Consider the following 22,313-nt stretch of genomic DNA (forward strand, 5'->3'; position numbering starts at 1 on the left):
TGAATAAAAACCGGATTCTGTCTGGTCTGGTGGGACTGTTTGGATGACTTTTTTTGAAGCAGCTTTCTAATTTCTTGTGCTGCTACGTTCCTCTGACTGGGTGGAATGTCCTTGATTCATCTTTGTGGCTTTGTGTAAAGGTCAAAGGGGATGTGGTAACCTCTGGTAATTGTCTGCACCCAAGAATCTGTGGTTATGGATTGCCAGGCACGATGGTGTAGAGAAAACTGTCCCCTGACTGCTTCCAGAGGTAAGCAATCTGGCCGCTCTTCAGCAGCACTGATAGGGGTTGTCCAGAAAAAGAATCTCTAGATCCCTGATTACGCGGACTGCCTCTATCTCTGTGGGGGCATCTTCCAGATGAGTTTCTCCCTCTGCCCCAGGGGGGTAAACTCACCACATGTGTCATGGAAAGAACCCAGGGATTTCTTGCACATCTTTCCACTCCTCTGATTCCCAAAGTAGGATTGTTGGGGGGGGGGGGTGGAAAAACGTACGCCCACAGCAGACAGGGTCTTGACGTCCTTTTCACACCTAGCCAATGTGTCTTTCGCATTTGGGCCAAAAAGATGAAGAAGCTTCCACTGGAGCTCTGAGAAAGGAAGACTTAAATGGGTGCGCAAAATCACATACGTGCATCCAGACGTGGCATCTCATGACAACGCCTGCACCCACTGCTCTAGCTGCTGCAGTATGAGAGAATAACCACATCAATGAGTTAGATATAGATTCCAGGTGGCAAGCTGTGAGGCAATTTTGTTGCGTACCTCATCAGAGACTGCTTCTGCTAAGGTTCCCAAGAGTTCCAAGATTAGGTCTCTCTGGAGAATGGTAAGGTGTGCCAAGTAATTTAAAGACTGGATAGCAAAGGTCAATGAAGAAAACATCCGCTTCCCTAACCTGTCAATCACACGAGACTCCCTGTTCGGGGGATGGACAGTATGGCTCTCCTCGGCAAGCTCTTTCTTAGTGGCCACCGTCACACCACCATAGCATCTACTGGCAGGCCTTTGGACCAATGTGGACTGTCCTCTGGTGGAGAAAGAATTTTGTCTGGTCTCCGGGGGATAGGTTCAACAGTGTCAGGATTCGTCCATGTGCACTGCACGATGAGCTGCACCAAGTCATCTGCAGGTGGTGTCACCCAAGAAGTAGACGGTTGAGCACAGAAAACATGCAAGAATACAGACTCCTCAGGGGAATGGTTGGTGGGCTTCCAGTCTCCCTGCTGCTTTAAAATGTCCAGTATGTCTCCAAATAAGATATCCTCAAGGGGTGATCGTGGGGATCCTTCCCCTTCATTGTAGGCTGTATCTTTGGTAAGGGATTCCTCTGGGGAATCCATGTTCTCCTCTTACATGACCTCTTACGTGGTACCTCCTCCTGAAGAGGGGTGGGGGGGCCGTCCGATAAGTCCAGCCCCAGGTAAGGAGCCACAGGAGGACTTGGTGCTGCCAGGGCAAGTGGAGCTGTAGTAGACAGCACCATAGAAAAAATAGGCACCATACTAAGGGTCATGGTGCCGACAGCCCAGTCATGATCCCGAGGATGATTTGGCTCCAGGCGAGTCGAAGTCTATAGAGTAGGCTCCGGAGCCATGGTAAGATCTACCAATGGAACCAAAGAAGCCAGTATGGGGGTAGACATCTGTGTCGAGAGCTCACATACCTTCAAGGAGGTCGAAGGAGGAATATATGTCGGAGTCTGTGGAGAAAATCCCTCGGCTCTGGGTGGGAGGGAGGATTTGGAAATCCTCTGGATGCCAATAGCTGATCCATGAGTCGCACTACGTCCAATTCTGAAAGGCTCCTGGAGGAACAGGTGGACATCCCCGATGGAGAAACAGGGTGTCCCAAATAGGGGCTGTACTGCTGTCTAAAAAAGGCATCTGCCATTGGAGAATATCTGGTCTGAGGCAATACCTCATCGTTCGCACTGTGGTCAAAGGACCAGCAAGATGCATAGGGGGCAGTGACCGGAGTTGGAAAAACTATTTTTGGTAAAAAAAAAAAAAGGGGTGTCTGTACTGTTGCCATAGGGGAAGAAGTTCTTGGTGATTCCATATTCGCAAGAGGTACAGTGGGGATAACTTGCGGCGTTAGTGCAGAGGACGTTACCAGTGGAAGGTTGAATCATTGGTGTCGAGGCCGGCACCACAGTTGTTAGGTTAAGATCTTGGTATCGAGGTCAGTACCATAAGAAGGGGTTGAAGGCCCCAGTGCCAAGATTCCTTTAGTCAATTTGGAAATTTTTGTCTTTGGTTCAGAAGATTTAACCGATTTTTAGAGATGAGGGAACAGAATGGCTTGTCTTCTTGTGCTCTTTTTTTTTAGGAGGAGATGAACCCTCCATCTCACAAATAGCCTCTGAGAAAGGAGTTTTTGGAAGACCCTTCAGAATCCGTTTATTTTTCCTTTCTGTCAAGGTATGGGAGCTAAAGGCCTTACAAATGTTGTAAGGAGGTTCAACTTTCAAGTGAGGAACCCAGAGACAATAAACACAAGATAAATGACTGAGTTTGGCATTTTCCTACCGGACTTATTACACTGTTTGAAGCCTGCCATTCCTTTTTATCTGCCATCATTAAATATACAGAAAGAACCCATCCACACTACACACAAATACAATCAACAGATTATACACAGCCACAGTTATAGAAGAGAATTTTTTTTTTTTAACCAACAATGAATAGGAAAAGGGAAAAGAGAGGGGGATACCAACAATGGTATTGGAAGTTACCTCAGGAGTAAGGGAGGCCTGTACCAGCAATGGTATGAAGAATACCACAAACCTGGTAAAGAAAGAGACTTCAGAGGGTAAGCAAACTCTAAACAAGAGGTTTTACCAGTAAACAAGGAAATTATAAGTAGAAAATGTTTAAATGACTTGGCTTGAGAGCTGGCTTGACACATTTTGATAGTATACATGGCAAACGAGATCTGAGGTGATAAAGAGAGGGGCACTGTGGGTACGCTTAGCTAGAGTTGTTTTTTGGCTGGCATGAGCTTCTTATAACAGCTGGCTTAGTTCTGAGGACAGAACTGATACCCATCAGTAAGAAATAAATGAAGATTAACATCAGATTAATATTTTGAAGTAGGAATGATGTTTAAGGGAACACAGGAAATGAATGAGCTAAGTAATGTTCGATTGACAATGACTGTATAGATCATATGCGATGTATAATTTTTGCAACTGAAAATATGTCAATAAAATTCTGATAATTCAATAAAGTTTTTTACAATGAAATAATTGGAGTTTGCTTCCAATTTAAAATCAGCATATTATTACAAAATATAAACTGCTACTTACTTATAGTTCAACTTCAGTTTCCAACTTAGGTCAGGCTATCTTGCAACTTTCAGTACCACCACATGCAGGTCCCTGATATACGAGTATCCACAGTTTGGCTCCTGGAATAGATCCAAAGATAGGATCCTAAGACTATAGAGCTCCTTCTGGTCAAGGTTCCCAAGACTCCCCACTCATCAGAATTCCTCTCTATGAAAGGCAAACATTTCTTGATATTATGGGCTACAAGCCCTTCTTTCAAGAAGAATTCTTCAGGTGTTCCACATTACTTGTGCTGCTATGTTCTTTACTGCCATATTATACTGGTTTATCTGTGCTTCTATCAGTTTTTCTACCATAACATATAGAATATATAACACACTACAGTAGCATTTCTCATCTAATATTGTCACACTGCCACTGTCTATACCAGGACTTCAAAACTAGACTGACAACACTGGAAAATGTACTCAGCTCAGGAGTATTGTGAAGTCACCTGTTGTGACAAGGGACGATAACAGAATACACAACTCTGCTTTCCTGATAGCTACACTATTCAGGCAAACATTGAGTTAAATAAGGGATGACAAGACCTATAATGATTGAGTTTTGACATGCTGCAAGAAGTACATTCTCTGGCTGTTGTGGAAATCTATTAGGAGGTCATCAATGGCTTAGCTGCTGGCATATGTACAGCTTGTTTATGCCATGGTGACACAAACACTGCCTGTAATTTATGGAATCAAAAAAATACTATAAATGAAGAAAACAAGTATAAAATGTCATTTCCTGCTACCTTGAAAGTGTTTTTTGACTGGTGTGTGGCTTTTTTGAAAATACTGATGAACTAATAACAGAGATAAAGGAACTGCTGCTGTTGAGGTCAGGAAAGCTACAAGGTGAGCAAGATAAGAAATGGAAGGTTAGACTGAGATGCATAGATACGGCCAGAGAAGCAGAAATGTATAAAGAAAATGCAGACTGAACAAGCAAAATACAATTTTTATGCAAATAATCCCAGGAAAAGGATGGTTCTACATGAATGCATGGACTATAAACAGCCATTTGCCAGTAATGTGTTCATTTGTCAGAATGCTAACCTCATCAAAAACTGAAAGGGGTTAACTTTGCCATGGGTTTCTGGTAACAGATTACTTCCAACTTTATAACTAAAGTAGCATTAATAACAATAAGTCTGACTTTTTTGTAAATATATAACTGAATAATTATGACATTACTAAAAACTGTTCAGTTATACAGTGTGGTAAAGTAGTAACCCTATAAAATATTAGTAAGCTTAAAACGTAATAGAGTGAAATTACTTGCACAATTACACAATTTTCTAAACCAGATAAAATATTACATGTCCTATGTTTTAGAAATAATATTTAAAAGTATGTAATGTTTCCCTTTTTCTATTAGTTATAAAGTGTTTGCAGACCTTCAGCCTTTGGAGAGAGAACTATTAGGTTTGTATACACTTTCAAAGTATGATTAAGAACCAGGTACAGCTATCAAAATGTGTTTTAAAACAGCATATAGCTTATTATCTAGTCATTTTAGGGAGTTAATAAATAAAACAGAACGCAGTGATGCAGTAACCATATGGAAATGACAAAATTATAAAGCTGAAAAATGTGGATTAAGTAAGACATGCAAGACTTGGATGGTTCCTCTTTTAACATGAGGGCTATATATGCAGAAAGGAAATTTGACCAGAACCCTTGAGACAATATGGATGATAAAGCAGCAGCGAGTGAGAAAAATAAATCACTTTAAATCTTCTATTCTCTTTGGAGCTAAAAAGAGATTAAAGCAGAACCCTAAGCCTCCTTCTAAAGAAGGCCATTCTCTATGGTCCCTTTTTATGAAAATCTTTCCAGGAAAGAATCCAACAGTTATATGGCATGAACTGCCTTGCCCATGCCAAGAACACAATAGTCCTTGTAATGGCTCTTTAAGCAGAGGTCAACTTGAACAACCACTCTAACTTGCATCTGTAGATAGTATGATTGCATCCCAGCCTGTATTTTTTTAAGTCAGCACCAGTAGCAGTATTCAAAAACGTCCCTGTTTTGGGGTCATTGTCCCTTTTGATTTTTAGCTTTGTTCTGTTTCTGAACAAATGATTTTGAGAGCTATGCTTCTGAACTAAGCCCTTAACACCAATAAAGTGACCTTTTTAGCCAATATTGATAGTGCTGTTGCTTGCTAGTAGTATTCCTTCATTTGGAAGTGTTTCTGCTCTTTTCTGTGGTGGGAGAAAGGAAAATTAAACTGCTCTAGGAGTTTTATCTGCTGAAAATGGGTTAGTATTGTGCATTTCTAGTGTCTGTGTGCCTATTCTTGCTTGCTTTATTTTGAGCTGGACTGTATGATGCTCATTTATGCTGAGCTGCCTGATGCTGCACACATATGCACCTGATTTTACTGAGAGACTTTGGTACCAAGCCATTACTAGCTGCTCAAATGCCATGCTTGGCACAACTACCCAGCCATAAACCGGACGGTGCACCATAAATAACAGATATGCACAGTGGCTCCTTAACGCTATTAATACCATCTCCCTTGACCAGTTCTTCTTTACTAACATATAACCAAGCCACTCCCACAGTCTTCCCCCACAAGGTGAAATCTGATAATTACACTGCCACCTTTGCCCTGAAAACATAGCCTAAGACTGCATGTAACTCCACTGTATTCAGGGAAAAAAAGCCATACAGAATATTAAAATCATAGAGGAGCAGAAAGTATTTTAAAAACTAAGCCAACATGGGAATGGAGAAAGGAGATTCTGCTAATAGGGATGACTGCAATTAAGGATGCAGGGAATAGGCAAGATGGGTCTGGAATTACCTGTAAAAAACTGACAAAGGAACCAAAGTATGGGGAGCAAATAGCTAGACACGTAAAGGTAAAAGAATGGGTAGAGGCCAAGGACACATTTGGACTGCAGGCTAGAGAGTGCCTTCCCCATCAAAGATTGATATCAGAGTATAGGCAAAGAGAAAGGAATAGGGAATCTTAAGTGAAAATGAAAGATCAGAACTGGTGGAGCTTCTAGTTGAATTTAGAACAGAAGCTGCTGTTAAAAAAGGAAAATTAGTGGGGCATACAGAATATTGCAACTATATGAATCAATCGATGGAAGTTATAAAGGATTGGGAAGAGAGATTCGATAAGCAATTCACAAAGAAACAATAGGAGGATATATGTATGGCACCCAAATATGTGACAAAGTCTAGAAGAATTAGGATTTTTGCTTGGAAGTATTTGCATAGGTATTTTTATACCCCAAGCAGAGTCCAAAGATTTTTTTTTTACTGGGGTAGATTGCAAATGTTGTAGGTATGATGGGGAAGAAAGAGGTAATTAGGGACATAGCGTTTGGGGAGTGGAATGAGTTGGCAGACTTTAAAAATTCCATGCAGAACATTGTCAGAAATTCTGGGTGAGCAAATTGGTATAACTAAGGAAATTATTTTTTTAAGCTGTGATACAGGATCTGAATTGCCTAGACATAGCAAGGCCTTGCTGAGTTTAATTATGGTTGCTGCCAAAAAGCAGTTACTAGAAAATGGAAATTAAAATCTAAACCAACCTTATTAGTAGTGAATATAGAAGCAGAGATAAAAGAACTGGAAGTGGGATCTTTAGAAAAGAGAAAGTGCAAATTACATAGAACAAAATGAGAACTGTGGGAACAATACATGCAGAAAAAGAAGTTATGTTCTTACCACAACATTCCATCTATGTTGCTGATCTTCATTCATTACTGATGGGTATCTGTTCCATCCTCGGAACTGAGTTGGCCATTATAACAAGCTTGTGCCAGCCAAAAAACTCTCTAGCTACGCTTACCAATAGTGCCCCTCTCGCTATCACCTCAGATCGAGTTTGCCTGTAAGAAAAAGGATAGAAAGTGGAGGTTTATTATGAGCAAATACCTTATCATAAAGTAGGACCAAATCCAAACCTCTAGGAGTCTTTCAGAGGTGGGTTGGTGTGAGGGATGTAATGAATGAATGAAGATCAACAGATGGAACGTTATGGTAAGAACATAATTTCTTTATCTGATGTTGTTAATCTTCATTCATTCATTCCTTGCTGATGGGACAAAGTCCCCAGCTACTTTATTTCCTGGGAGACCCTATGGAAGGATATTCCTGAGCACCATTGAACCAAAGGAGGCTCTTCCCCTGGAGTCCAAATCCAATTTGTAATGAGTGATAAAGGTATGAGTAGTGGCCATGTTGCTGCTGCACAAATGTCATCCATGGAAGCTCTTGAATGGAAGGCAACAGATGTTGTGACTGATGTAGTTGAATGTGCTTTGACCTTGTAAGTTAGAAGAGCTTTGTTTTGTTGGTAAATAAAGAAAATGCAATCTCTCAACCATTTGGATAGAGCCACTTTGGAAATAGATCTTCCCAATTTTGGTCCTTAAAATGATATGAATAATTGGTCAGATTTTCGTAATAATTTAGTCCTTTCCAAGTAGAATTGCAATTGTCTATGCACATCAAGTAAATGCAGTGAATATTCCCCTTTGTTAAGAAATTTGGAAAGAAAACTGGCAGATCTATTGTTTGATTGATCGTCAAATCAGAAATAACTTTGCGTAAGAAGGTGGGATTAGTCCGGAGTGATACTCTGTCTTTGTGGAAAACCATATAAGGCATTTTATGCACAAAGCCTGTAATTCAGATATTCACTTTGTTGAAGTAATAGCTACCAAGAGTAAAGTTTTCCAGGATAAGAAATTCATATCGCAAATGGCAACAGGTTCAAAAGGGGGACAAGTCAAGGGTTGTAGGACTAATGTTAAATATCAGGGTTCAATTGGCTCTTCGAAGAGGGGGTCTAATGTGGGTGACACCTTTCAAAAAGGTTTTACAGAGATGGTGAGAAATCAAGTACAAGTCCTGGAAACCATTGTGGACGTTAGAGATAGCACACAAGTGAACTCGAATAGTTGAAGCTGCCACTCCTGAGTGGAGGAGATTCTATAAATAGTCCAGTATCAAATACAGTGGAGCTGAAAATGGGTCTATTCCCATCTCACGAGACCAAATTATGAATCTTTTCCACTTGCTGAGGTAAAGTTTCCTGGTGGATGGTTTATGAAAAGCCAGAAGAATGTTACGTACAGGGGAGGATAGCTTATTTTGCCTGGCAATTACTGGAAGTAGAAGAATCAAACTGTCAGCTTGAGACTCAATATGTTTGGATGCATCAACCTTTGTGGGTGCGACAGCAATTCTGGAGTTGGATCCGGAATCCGTGGTTGGTGTACTAGGCCAAAGGAAGGGGAACCAAACTTGTCAGGGCCAATAAGGTCCAATGAGGATTACTTTGCTTTTTAACCAAAGGGCTTTCTTTAGAAATTGCGGAATCAGAGGAAGGGGAGGGTAAGCATAAAGAAGTCCCGTGGGCCAATGGTTGACCAGAGCATCCCACGGGGACTCCCCCTGCGGGAGAATTAGGGCAAAGTAGCTGTTGCATTTGTGGTTTACAGGGGATGTGAAAAGTTTGCAGTAAGGCTGACCCCAGTGACTGAAGATCTTTGTCGCTATGACAGGAGTGAGGGACCACTAGTGAGGCAGGAGAATACATTTGCTCAGTTTGTCTGGAATCACATTGGAATCCCTGGGAATGTGTGTTGCTATCAGAAAGAGGTTGGAAGATATCGCCCAATGCCAAATTCTCATGGCTTCTCGACAAAATGGGTAGGATCTAGTTCCCTTTGTTTGTTGATATACAAGACTACGGACATGTTGTCTGACTGGATAGCAATTTTTCCTGACTGGAGGACAGATTGAAATGCTTGCAATGCTAGAAGCACTGCCCTCCATTCTAGAACATTGATATGCAGATTGGCCTCCACAAGGGACCAAGTGCCTTGGACCATCTTTCCCTGGAAGGCAACCCCACCCCATCAGAGAAGTGTCAGTGGTCACTATGGCCTTGGGCTGAGAGGAAGAGAAAGGATGACTCCCTAGGTCTTTTTCTGGCTTCACCCACAAAGTAAATCTTGTTTGCATCGATTTGTTATGCGGATCTGAAAGGACATCGGCTGAGTCAAAGGGGACCAGTGTGTTAGAAGAAGCCATTGTAGGAGCCACATCTGTAGTCTTGCCAGGGGAACTATTGTAATCGATGCTGCCACTGATCCTAGTAGCTGAAGGACTGCCAGAGCTGAAGCTTTCTCCTGAGAGAGTATCACCCGGAGTTGAGATCTTAGCCTTTCTAATCTGTGAAGTTGGAGGGAGACTAGGCAAGACTGAGTAATAAAAGTTGCCCCTATGAATTCCAGAGTTTGAGAAGGAGTCAATTTGCATTTCTCCTTGTTTACTGAGATCCCCAAGTATTTTTCTAGCTTTAGGGTTTAACGTAAGGCTATAACCAGTAAATGCTTGGTGGGGATGGTAAGGAGCCAATCGTCTAAATACAAAAACACCTGGAATCGTTGCAGTCTCAAGTGAGCTGTTACCACTGCTATGCATTTGGTGAACACTCTGGGAGTCATAGAGAGACCAAAGGGCAGTGCTCGGAATTGTTAGTGACTGGCTCCCAGCCGGAAGTGGAGGAATCTTCTGGAGTGTTAGTCCATTTTTATGTGGTAGTACACATCCTTAAGATCTATAGAGTACATCCAATCATCTTTTTTCCAGGAATGGAAGGGTAGACTGACCTATGACCATCCAGAATTTTGTCTGACAGATTTGTTTAGGATGCTGAGGTCCAAGGTTGGCCTCCAGTCCCTTGTCTTTTTTGGCATGAAAAAGAACCTTGAATAAAAAACGGATTCTGTTTTTTTTTTTGAAGCAGCTTTCCAATTTCTTGTGCTGCTACGTCCCTCTGACTGGGTGGAATGTCCTTGATTCGTCTTTGCGGCTTTGTGTAAAGGTCAAAGGGGATGTGGTAACCTCTGGTAATTGTCTGCACTCAAGAATCTGTGGTTATGGATTGCCAGGCAAGATGGTGTAGAGAAAACTGTCCCCCGACTGCTTCCAGAGGTAAGCAATCTGGCCGCTCTTCAGCAGCACTGATAGGGCTTGTCCAGAAAAAGAATATCTGGATTCCTGATTACATGGACTGCCTCTACATCTGTGGGGGCATCTTCCAGATGAGTTTCTCCATCTGCCCCAGGGGGGGTAAACTCACCACGTGTGTCATGGAAAGAACCCAGGGATTTCTTGCACCACATCTTTCCACTCCTCTGATTCCTAAAGTAGGATTGTTGGGGGGGGGGGGGGGTGGAAAAATGTACGCCCACAGCAGACAGGGTCTTGAAGTTCTTTTCACACCTGGCCAATGTGTCTTTCGCTTTTGGGCTAAAAAGAGAAGAAGCTTCCACTGGAGCTCTGAGAAAGGAAGACTTAAATGGGTGTGCAAAATTACATACATGCATCCAGACATGGCATCTCATGACAAAGCCTGCACCCACTGCTCTAGCTGCTGCACTATGAGAGAATAACCACATCAATGAGTTAGATATAGATTCCAGGTGACAAGCTGTGAGGCAACTTTGTTGCGTACCTCATCAGAGACTGCTTCTGCTAAGGTTCCCAAGAGTTCCAAGATTAAGTCTCTCTGGAGCCTGGTAAGGTGTGCCAAGTAATTTAAAGACCAGATAGCAAAGGTCAGTGAAGAAAACATCCTCTTCCCTAACCTGTCACTCACCTGAGACTCCCTGTTCGGGGGATGGACAGTATGGCTCTCCTCGCCAAGCTCTTTCTTAGTGACCACCGTCACACCACCATAGCATCTACTGGCAGGCCTTTGGACCAATGTGGACTGTCATCTGGTGGAGAAAGAATTTTGTCTGGTCTCCAGCGGATAGGTTCAACAGTGTCAGGATTCATCCATGTGCGCTGCACCAAGTCTTCTGCAGGTGGTGTCACCCAAGAAGAAGAGGGTCGAGCACAGAAAACCTGCAAGAATACAGACTCCTCAGAGGAATGGTTGATGGGCTTCCAGTCTCCCTGCTGCTTTAAAATTTCCAGTATGTCTCCAAATAAGATATCCTCAGGGGGTGACTGTGGGGATCCTTCCCCTTCATCGTAGGCTGTATCTTTGGTAAGGGATTCCTCTGGGGAATCCATGTTCTCCTCTTACATGACCTCTTACGTGGTTACCTCCTCCTGAAGAGGGGTGGGGGGGCCGTCCGATAAGCCCTGCCCCAGGGAAGGAGCCACAGGTGGACTTGGTGCTGCCAGGGCAACTGGAGCTATAGTGGACAGCACCGTAGAAAAAATAGGCACCATACTAGGGGTCATGGTGCAGACAGCCCAGTCATGATCCCGAGGATGACTAGGCTCCAGGCGAGTCGATGTCCATAGAGTAGGCTCCGGAGCCATGGTAATATCTGCCAATGGAACCAAAGAAGCCGGTATGGGGGTAGACATCTGTGGCGAGGGCTCACATACCTTCAAGGAGGTCGAAGGAGGAATATATGTCGGAGTCTGTGGAGAAAATCCCTCGGCTCTGGGTGGGAGGGAGGATTTGGAAGGAGTTGGAAATCCTCTGGATGCCAATAGCTGATCCACGAGTCTCACTATGTCCAATTCTGAAAGGCTCCTGGAGGAACAGGTGGACATCCCCAATGGAGAAACAGGGTGTCCCAAAAAGGGGCTGTACTGCTGTCTAAAAAAGGGATCTGCTACTGGAGAATATCTGGTCCGAGGCAATACCGCATCATTCGCACTGTAGTCAAAGGACCAGCAAGATGCATGGGGGGCAGTGACCGGAGTTGGAAAAACTATTTTTGGTAAAAAAAAGGGGTGTCTGTACTGTTGCCATAGGGGAAGAAGTTCTTGGTGATTCCATATTCGCAAGAGGTACAGTGGGGATAGCTTGCTGCGTTAGTGCCGAGTACGTTACCGTAGTGGAAGGCTGAATCATTGGTGTCGAGGCCGGCACCACAGTTGTTAGGTTAAGATCTTGGTATCGAGGTCAGTACCATAGGAGGGGTTGAAGGCCCCAGTGCTGAGATTCCTTTAGTCCATTTAGAAATTTTTGTCTTTGGTTCAGAAGATTTAACCGATTTTAGAGATGAAGGAACAGAATGGCTCGTCTTCTTGCGCTCTTTTTTTTAGGAGGGCATGAACCCTCCAACTCACAAATAGCCTCTGAGAAAGGAGTTTTTGGAAGACCCTTCAGAATCAGTTTATTTTTCCTTTCTGTCAAGGTATGGGAGCTAAAGGCCTTACAAATGTTGTAAGGAGGTTCAACTTTCAAGTGAGGAACCCCGAGACAATAAACACAAGATAAGTGACTGCCTGAGTTCGGCATTTTCCTACCGCACTTATCACACTGTTTGAAGCCTGCCATTCCTTTTTTATCTGCCATCATTAAATATACAGAAAGCACCCATCCACACTATACACAAATACAATCAACAGATTATACACAACCAGTTATAGAAGAGAAATTTTTTTTTTTTTAACCAACAATGAATAGGAAAAGGGGAAAGAGAGAGGGATACCAACAATGGTATTGGAAGTTACCTCAGGGGTAAGGGAGGCCTGTACCAGGAATGGTATGAAGAATACCACAAACCTGGTAAAGAAAGAGACTTCAGAGGGTAAGCAAACTCTAAACAAGAGGTTTTACAAGTAAACAAGGAAATTATAAGTAGAAAATGTTTAAACGACTTAGCTTGAGAGCTGGCTTGACAAGTTTTGATAGTATACACGGCAAACGAGATCTGAGGTGATAAAGAGAGGGGCACTGTGGGTACGCTTAGCTAGAGAGTTTTTTGGCTGGCGTGAGCTTCTTATAACAGCTGGCTTAGTTCTGAGGACAGAACTGATACCCACCAGTAAGAAATGAATGAAGATTAACATCAGATTAATATTTTGAAGTAGGAATGATGTTTAAGGCAACACAGGAAATGAATGAGCTAAGTAATGATCGATTGACAATAACTGTATAGAAGATCATATGCGATGTATAATTTTTGCAACTGAAAATATGTCAATAAAATTCTGTAATTCAATAAAGTTTTTTACAATGAAATAATTGGAGTTTGCTTCCAATTTAAAATCAGCATATTATTACAAAATATAAACTGCTACTTACTTATAGTTCAACTTCAGTTTCCAACTTAGGTCAGGCTATCTTGCAACTTTCAGTACCACCACATGCAGGTCCCTGATATACGAGTATCCACAGTTTGGCTCCTGGTACTCCTGGAATAGATCCAGAGATAGGATCCTAGGACTACAGAGCTCCTTCTGGTCAAGGTTCCCAAGACTCCCCACTCATCAGAATTCCTCTCTATGAAAGGCAAACATTTCTTGATATTATGGGCTACAAGCCCTTCTTTCAAGAAGAATTCTACAGGTGTTCCACATTACTTGTGCTGCTATGTTCTTTACTACCATATTACACTGGTTTATCTGTGCTTCTATCAGTTTTTCTACCATAACATATAGAATATATAACACACTACAGTAGCATTTCTCATCTAATATTGTCACACTGCCACTGTCTATACCAGGACTTCAAAACTAGACTGACAACACTGGCAAATGTACTCGGCTCAGGAGTATTGTGAAGTCACCTGTTGTGACAAGGGGCAATAACAGAATACACAACTCTGCTTTCCTGATAGCTACACTATTCAGGCAAGCATTGAGTTAAATAAGGGATGACAAGACCTATAATTGAGTTTTGACATGCTGCAAGAAGTACATTCTCTGGCTGTTGTGGAAATCTAGTAGGAGGTCATCAATGACTTAGCTGCTGGCATATGTACAGCTTGTTTATGCCATGGTGACACAAACACTGCCTGTAATTTATGGAAGGAAAAAATAATACTATAAATGAAGAAAACAAGTATAAAATGTCATTTCCTGCTACCTTGAAAGTGTTTTTTGACTGGTGTGTGGATTTTTTGAAAATACTGATGAACTAATAACAGAGATAAAGGAACTGCTGCTGTTGAGGTCAGGAAAGCTACAAGGTGAGCAAGATAAGAAAGGGAAGATTAGACTGACAGGCATAGATACGGCCAGAGAAGCAGAAATGTATAAAGAAAATGCAGACTGAACAAGCAAAATACAATTTTTATGCAAATAATCCCAGGAAAAGGATGGTTCTACATGAATGCATGGACTATAAACAGCCATTTTGCCAGTAATGTGTTCATTTGTCAGAATGCTAACCTCATCAAAAACTGAAAGGGGTTAACTCTGCCATGGGTTTCTGGTAACAGATTACGTTAACTTTATAACTAAAGTAGTATTAATAACAATAAGTCTGACTTTTTTGTAAATATATAACTGAATAATTATGACATTACTAAAAACTGTTCAGTTATACAGTGTGGTAAAGTAGTAACCCTATAAAATATTAGTAAGCTTAAAACGTAATAGAGTGAAATTACTTGCACAATTACACAATTTTCTAAACCAAATAAAATATTACATGTCCTATGTTTTAGAAATAATATTTAAAATATGTAATGTTTCCCTTTTTCTATTAGTTATAAAGTGTTTGCAGACCTTCAGCCTTTGGAGAGAGAATTACTAGGTTTGTATACACTTTCAAAGTATGATTAAGAACCAGGTACAGCTATCAAAATGTGTTTTAAAACAGCATATAGCTTATTATCTAGTCATTTTAGGGAGTTAATAAATAAAACAGGACACGGTGATGCAGTAACTATATGGAAATGACAAAACTATAAAGCTGAAAAATGTGGATTAAGTAAGACATGCAAGACTTGGATGTTTCCTCTTTTGACATGAGGGCTATATATGCAGAAAGGAAATTTGACCAGAACCCTTGAGACAATATGGATGATAAAGCAGCAGCGAGTGAGAAAAATAAATCACTTTAAATCTTCTATTCTCTTTGGAGCTAAAAAGAGATTAAAGCAGAACCCTAAGCCTCCTTCTAAAGAAGGCCATTCTCTATGGTCCCTTTTTATGAAAACCTTTCCAGGAAAGAATCCAACAGTTATATGGCATGAACTGCCTTGCCCATGCCAAGAACACAATAGTCCTTGTAATGGCTCTTTAAGCAGAGGTCAACTTGAACAACCACTCTAACTTGCATCTGTAGATAGTATGATTGCATCCCAGCCTGTATTTTTTTTAAGTCAGCAGTAGCAGTATTCAAAAACATCCCTGTTTTGGGGTCATTGTCCCTGATGATTTTTAGCTTTGTTCTGTTTCTGAACAAATGATTTTGAGAGCTATGCTTCTGAACTAAGCCCTTAACACCAATAAAGTGACCTTTTTAGCCAATATTGATAGTGCTGTTGCTTGCTAGTAGTATTCCTTCATTTGGAAGTGTTTCTGCTCTTTTCTGTGGTGGGAGAAAGGAAAATTAAACTGCTCTAGGAGTTTATCTGCTGAAAATGGGTTAGTATTGCGCATTTCTAGTGTCACTGTGCCTACTCTTGCTTGCTTTATTTTGAGCTGGACTGTATGATGCTCATTTATGCTGAGCTGCCTGATGCTGCACACATGTGTACCTGATTTTACTGAAAGAGACTTTGGTACCAAGCCATTACTAGTTGCTCAAACGCCATGGTTGGCACAACTACCCAGCCATAAACCGGAAGGTGCACCATAAATAACAGATATGCACAGTGGCTCCTTAACGTTATTAATACCGTCTCCCTTGACCAGTTCTTCTTTACTAACATATAACCAAGCCAGTCCCACAAAGTCTTCCCCCACAAGGTGAAATCTGATAACTACACTGCCACCTTGGCCCTGTAAACATAGCCTAAGACTGCATGTAACTCCACTGTATTCAGGGATTTGTCCAAGGTAAACCTCCTAGCATGTTGGACAATCAAAAGAAATACAAAAGCTCTCCTCTTTCTGAGGACACATAATGAACGCAGCCACTATACCACCATCTTTTATATTCATCTTAACTTGTACACCAAAGCATCTGTCCTAGTCTAGTACAGGTATTATGACAAATTTAAGAACACACATCTGTTGTAAAACTGTAGTACAAGCATACTGTACAAGAAGATGAAAATGATTCTTGCACTACGGAATAAACTGAAATCCTTTCTCTCTATAAGAAAGCATAAAAAAGGTCTGCATCAACTCACAAACAGGATCAAAACTTGTAAAGCCAGCTATGAGCTGAAGATCGTTACCTCCTGCAAAGACAAACATGAAATCTTTTTTTACTCATCTGTAATATCTGCACTTCTTTGCCCAAGGTCTGCCTAAAAAGGGTCTTTGGACTAGTACACTAAATCAGCTAACAAATAAATGAACAAATTTCAAGGATTTCAGAAAAAAAATACTCCACAATGGGGCAAATCAAAATCCACTGTACACAGGGAATAAAAGTTACCAAAAACATAAGAGATTAAGCACTTCTTCAGAATGACAGTTGCATCCAGTTGCTCCACGTAAATACCAAAAATATTAGCATCACACAACGGTTTAAAAATACAAGATATTTCATTTGTAATGTTTATTTTTTACACTCTTCAATCTCAGAAAATGTTTAATACTAATACTGTCATTAAACCCTAGTGGTTGTCTGCTAAGGTAAAATTAAGTTTATTGCAAAACTGTTGCAGGTCTCCACCCTATCTAACCTAACTCACAAAAATCAGTGAAAATGGTTAATCTTTGCATACTTATGAATTTTTAAACAAAACGTTTTTTGCATCATTGAAATGAATTGAAAGCAAAAGCTCATACGTATGAGTGACAGATTTTTCCATGTTTTGCCAGCATAGTAACTGTCACAGTTTAGACAGTTGGCTAAGTACCTCATGTTGGTACTATTAGTTACATTTTGTTTTTACTCCAGTCAACCTCTCAAGGTGACACAAGGCCACAGATGGATCCTTCATGTATATATCTACAGTATCTGCATGTACCACATTTAAAGGTGCCTATCATGTTCTTAGAGCCTTGTGTTCCAACCTTGAGTCCATAGCTAACATACTCATTGACAAATTTAGTTCCGTCTCCCCATTTTCACCTCTCTGCCCCCCTCCCCTTACCATTCAGCTACTGCCTCCCTTGCAATTACCTCTCAGCAGGTCCTAAATTGCCTTTCAAAAGCCTAAAACTGTAGCTTTATTGGCCCTGACAACATACTAGTCAGTACAAAAACAGCTTCAAAGATTCCTTAGTAAACCTATTCAGTTATAGCCTCCCCAGCAGATGTGAGCCTGAGACTTGGAAAATGGTCACAGTCGTACTCGTACCCTACACAAAGATGGCTCTACCAGTAAACCCAAACACTTCAAGCCAATTAGTCTCACTGCACTGTTTGTAAAGTGATGGCAAATAAAGTTGTATAAGGAACTCAACACATTGCAGATGGTGAGTACATTCACTGTTGCAGTCATCACTTCTGGGTTTCTTGCATGCAGGAGGCTGGCCCAACTTCCACAGTTTACCCCCCCACCTGGCTTTGGCCAACTCCCTTCTTTAGAAATCTATCTCTGCATTCCCATGAAATTACTTTTAGCTCTTGTAATTTAAAGAATAACCAGAGCAGAGCAGAACATTTACATGTCACCTCTACCCGTGAGGGACAAGGATGCTAAACCAGGGGTGAATTTGTGGTTTCCAATTTTCATTCAGATTATGTTTGAACAGAGTAAAGGAAGTACTTTGTGTGGTGAGGAAGACTAGTCTAAAGTGGTATTCTCTGCAATACATATCTATCTGTCCAACATTTTCTATTTATTTTATAGAAGAGCGAAAAATCTCTTCAGTGGGTGTTTATGCTACAACTGGCATCATGGATGTGCAGTAGACCTGACATGATAGGGTCTGCTGAGGCTCTGTATGTGAGATACAGCTCTCCCTTAAGTAGCCTTCATCATACTGAAAAGGGGGACAAGGCTTTGAGGCAGTGTAGTTTTTATGATTTAGGTCCTTAATTTTCTTGGAAAGTGTTGTGTTCATTCAAGTTATGTTTGGATGTGTACTTACTGAAGGGGGCATCATATTTAATGATTGGCCTAATAAATGTTGAATACAGGGGAAAGATCACATCCCTCTCGCTAGGCAGCCTACCCTTAATAATAATCGCCACAATAAAAAAAAGACTTTCTTACAGTAGAGAATACATGGTTATCTACGGACAGTTTGTTCTCCACATATGTTCTCAGGTCCCTAACAGATCGATTTTTCAGGGGAGTGTTGTCAATGCGATAGGGATGTCATGCTTGGTGATGGAGACTATTACAGATATTTTGGCATTTAGTTTTGGACCATGGTTATGATGTCAGATATTTGTCTGACAAAGGCCCTATTAGAGGATCTTGGTATCCTCTTGACAGTTTATGATGGCACCAAGTTTACAGTCATCTGCAAACTTGGCCAGCCATAAATCCTTAATATTAGCTTTGACCTCCAAGTAGTAAATGCCAAAGAGGAGTGGTCCTAGTACAGAACCCTGGGATACAGCACTAGTGAAAAATCTTTTGGAGTAGGTACAACCACCTACCTTAACTTCCTGGGTTCTGTTTGTGAGACAGTTTTCTATCAAATGAGTTACACAGACATTAAGAGTTGGCTAGGAGAGTTTAACAATACTTGAGTGTGGGATGGTGTCAAACTCTTGCAAGGCCTAGATATGCTGTGTGTACCGCTTTCCTGCATCCATTCCTTCAGTAACCTTTTTGAGGTCAACCAGGTCAAACAGGCAGGATTTGCCCTTGACACAACCAAATTGGCTTGGGTCAAAAATTTGTCTGTTACCTGTGTCCTTATTAATTCCAAAACGATCCTCTGCATAGCCTTACAGAGTATGCTGGTCAGACTTGTGTGTCTAATTACCTGGGTCAGTTGACATTCCACCTTTCTGCATGGGAATGACTGTTGCTGTCCTCCATTCATCTGGCGCAAAGGCTGTTCAGAGGTTAATATTGAATAGACTCTATAGGTGGTTTGACAGGCCGTGCTTCAGGCTGGCCAGTAGACATCCTGGTCTGTTATCGGGCCCATAGAAGCAGTGCTCTTGGCCTTGGAAAGTGCTTTTGGAGACTTGTTCTTGGGAGATTTGAGGGGGATGTAGATGCAGGCATGTCTGGAAATGTAGGGGAGGGGGTGAGGTTATAACTACAGTTATCTAGTAGACTGGCAAAGGCCTCAGTGTTTGAATATATGATATTTATTATTAACTCTGTGCAGGGCTGGGCATTTTTTTCTGCAGTTTCTAACATAGTTAAAGAAGGCGTTAGGATTGTCTTTTGCCTGAGTCTCCATATATCATCCTTGCTGGGCATCTGAAACAATCATGAGTAAAACCATTTGCCCTTCTCCTCTTACTGTCACATTTTTTATGGCTCCCCGATCCAACAGATCTTCTAGCAAGTCTGTAAGCAAATTTCTTTGTTCCCTTATACAGGAGGGATACCTATATACCCTTTTTCTGCTTAGGAACTGTAATTTGCAATCTTGTTGTGGAGTGTTTAGGTTACCTTAGTTCTATGTGACCTTCTCCCATTGCTGTACAAATGGGCTTAGATAGCCCAATATTTGTGAGAATGGATGGTTGGCTCGGATTAGGATTTTCTGGGGGGAAAGGAAATGCTGGACTGAATCAGAGATGTTTCCTTTGGAGTAATAGCTTTGAGCATCCCAAGTCCTCTCCTTGTAACTTGCTTGCTATTCATTCCTGTATTTTTGCTTCTTCCCTTTTTGATGATTACCTTTTTCCATCTTAGGGAAGACAAGACTAGATTTGAGTAGTAATTCCTGTGAAATCCTTGAGTTTGGGAATAAAAAAATACTGGACTGGCTGCCTAGCCTTTCTGTTTTCCAACAGTCTCTTGAATACTTTCTCAGCAGGTCAACTAAAAAGGAGGTTCTTATCTGGGGAAGCATTAAGGAGTTCCAGCTTCAAATGATCTGGCAAGGGCAGTGCCATCAGCCAGCAGGGCATATTTCCAATCACTGATCCAGAACTTGCTGCTCTGCATCATAGCCACACTGTTTGGAGTGCTTGCCACCAGGTTGGGGGGGGTAGGGTGCTGCATAAGTCAACCATTTCCTGCTTCAAGTCCTTATTGCTTATGCTTTGCCTTAGCCCTCAGCTTGATAAGGAAGGAACCCTGGAATATAAGCAACTGTGTCTGGGCAGTGCAAGGCCATAAAGGTCAAAGTAGAAGGCATGCAAATTCCCCCAAAGCTCTTGAGAACCCTATTCTCCCTGATAATAAAAAATGAATTTTGGGATAGAGCAACAGATGGTCTTTTATTGGAATCCAGGGACACCACTGCTGAATCACCTAAAGGGCTCCTGCAAAGGAATATGTAGAAATTCTGGACTCTACAGTCTATCAGGTATCTTTTTACCAGGGAGAAGGCAGTCTGGCTCCAGTGATACACTGATGAATACACTTCCAAAACATCTATGACTGGAGGAGCTATTAGTTTAGTTTTCGTCTCAGAAGGGCCTCCGAGTACTCCTTGACATGCAGGTGCAATTCTTCCTTCATCCTGTAAAGGCTATTTCAAATGAGAGTACCTAATGTGGTGAAACTGAGGTTAGGGACACCTGTGTGTCTAATTCTTAAAAATGGGGGAGGGGTCTGGCTCACATAGGCTAGCTAACCCATCACTGGATCTGGAAGGAAGGATCAAACTTTTTCTTAAAAAGAACCCCCAGACACTTCTGGGATTTCCCTGACTGTCTGCTTGGTCATAAATTCCTGAACTAGCCAAATTAAGCCCTTGGACAATGCCTGAGTGGTGGGTTACACTGAGGATTATTCTAAGTCTAACCTGAGGCAAACCAGCAGATGCTGGCTTAAGCTTCTGTGGTTTGCACCTTATTTTCCCAGTCTCCAGAACCTCCTTTCAGACATAGTGAATGGACACAATCGCCCCTTCTTTGATCAAAAAGCATGTGTCAGCTGCAGGGACTGTCAGAGAGACCTCCTCAAGCACGGTGATGTCTCAGTAGTTTTGGTTCAAAAGGGCAAGTCAAAAGCTGATGGAGTAGCAGGCTCCAGAAGGGTTGCACCATAGGCTTTTGCCAAAACAAACTCCAAAGACAAAGATTAGAAAAGCACCTCTTCAGTCCTAGTGTTGCTGAACCTAGAAGAAACTCCTGGACTCGCTCAGGCTGTTAATGGTTTCCGTTTTTTATCCTTCAAGCAATGTTTGGAGTGCTTGCTCTTTTGAGAGAGGTTCCAAAAGGCTTTTGTCGAGGTCAATATTGCATGTGACCAGGTGTACACCACCTTTAGAATGAGGAAGCTCCAAACAAATTTGACTATATAGCAGACTGTCCTCGGGGCAAATCTTTCACAATATGGACAGATGTCCAAGATGTACTGTGAGTTTAAGCAGAAGATCTTGTTTGGGGATTTGTTTACAACACTCTGTTCTGTTTCTGAAAAGCATTAGAATTACTGTCACTTTCAGACACTTACAAAAAAAATTGATAAACTCTGGTAAAAGTAAGAAAAGTTTCTCCCTGTAAGATATTTATCTGAAATATCTGTAGTCAGGCCAAAATGTCAGAATGATAATGCTCCATAGAGTATAAGAAATCAAATGGACTGTGGCAAGAAATATCAGAGTATTGCATTGTCAGGGTGATCCTTTTCTTGTATCACTGATGCCTTGATGTCCGAGTGGAAGTGACCCAGCCAAAGCCAGGAGAGGAAAGGTAAAGCTTTAGAAATTGTGCCATCCATTCGGCTCCTACAAGCAGGAATTCCAGAAGAGACAAATGCAATAGTGAATACTGTAAAAAACAGAATGTACAAAAGATGCAGGCAGTCTACAATCCCTCAGTCTGGACCAGTTTGGCTTGTTAAAGGCAGGTACTGTTCACTGAATCTGGCGGACTGCTTTGAAGTGGTAAGCAATGGATAATGGACAGACAGTACATACTGCATACCCGGCCTGGCTAAGGCCTTCTGTACTCTCTTCCATTCTGGTATCGTTGATGAGCTTGTCTGCATAAATTTTAACCTTTATATAATCTGCTGGACAGCTAAATGGTGCAGAGAGAGAACTCATGACAACTGGTGGTGCACTCTTCTGACCATC

This window comes from Protopterus annectens, chromosome 10.part0, assembly GCF_019279795.1.
Source record: "Protopterus annectens isolate FY-2018-M chromosome 10.part0, PAN1.0, whole genome shotgun sequence".
NCBI lineage: Eukaryota > Metazoa > Chordata > Ceratodontiformes > Protopteridae > Protopterus > Protopterus annectens.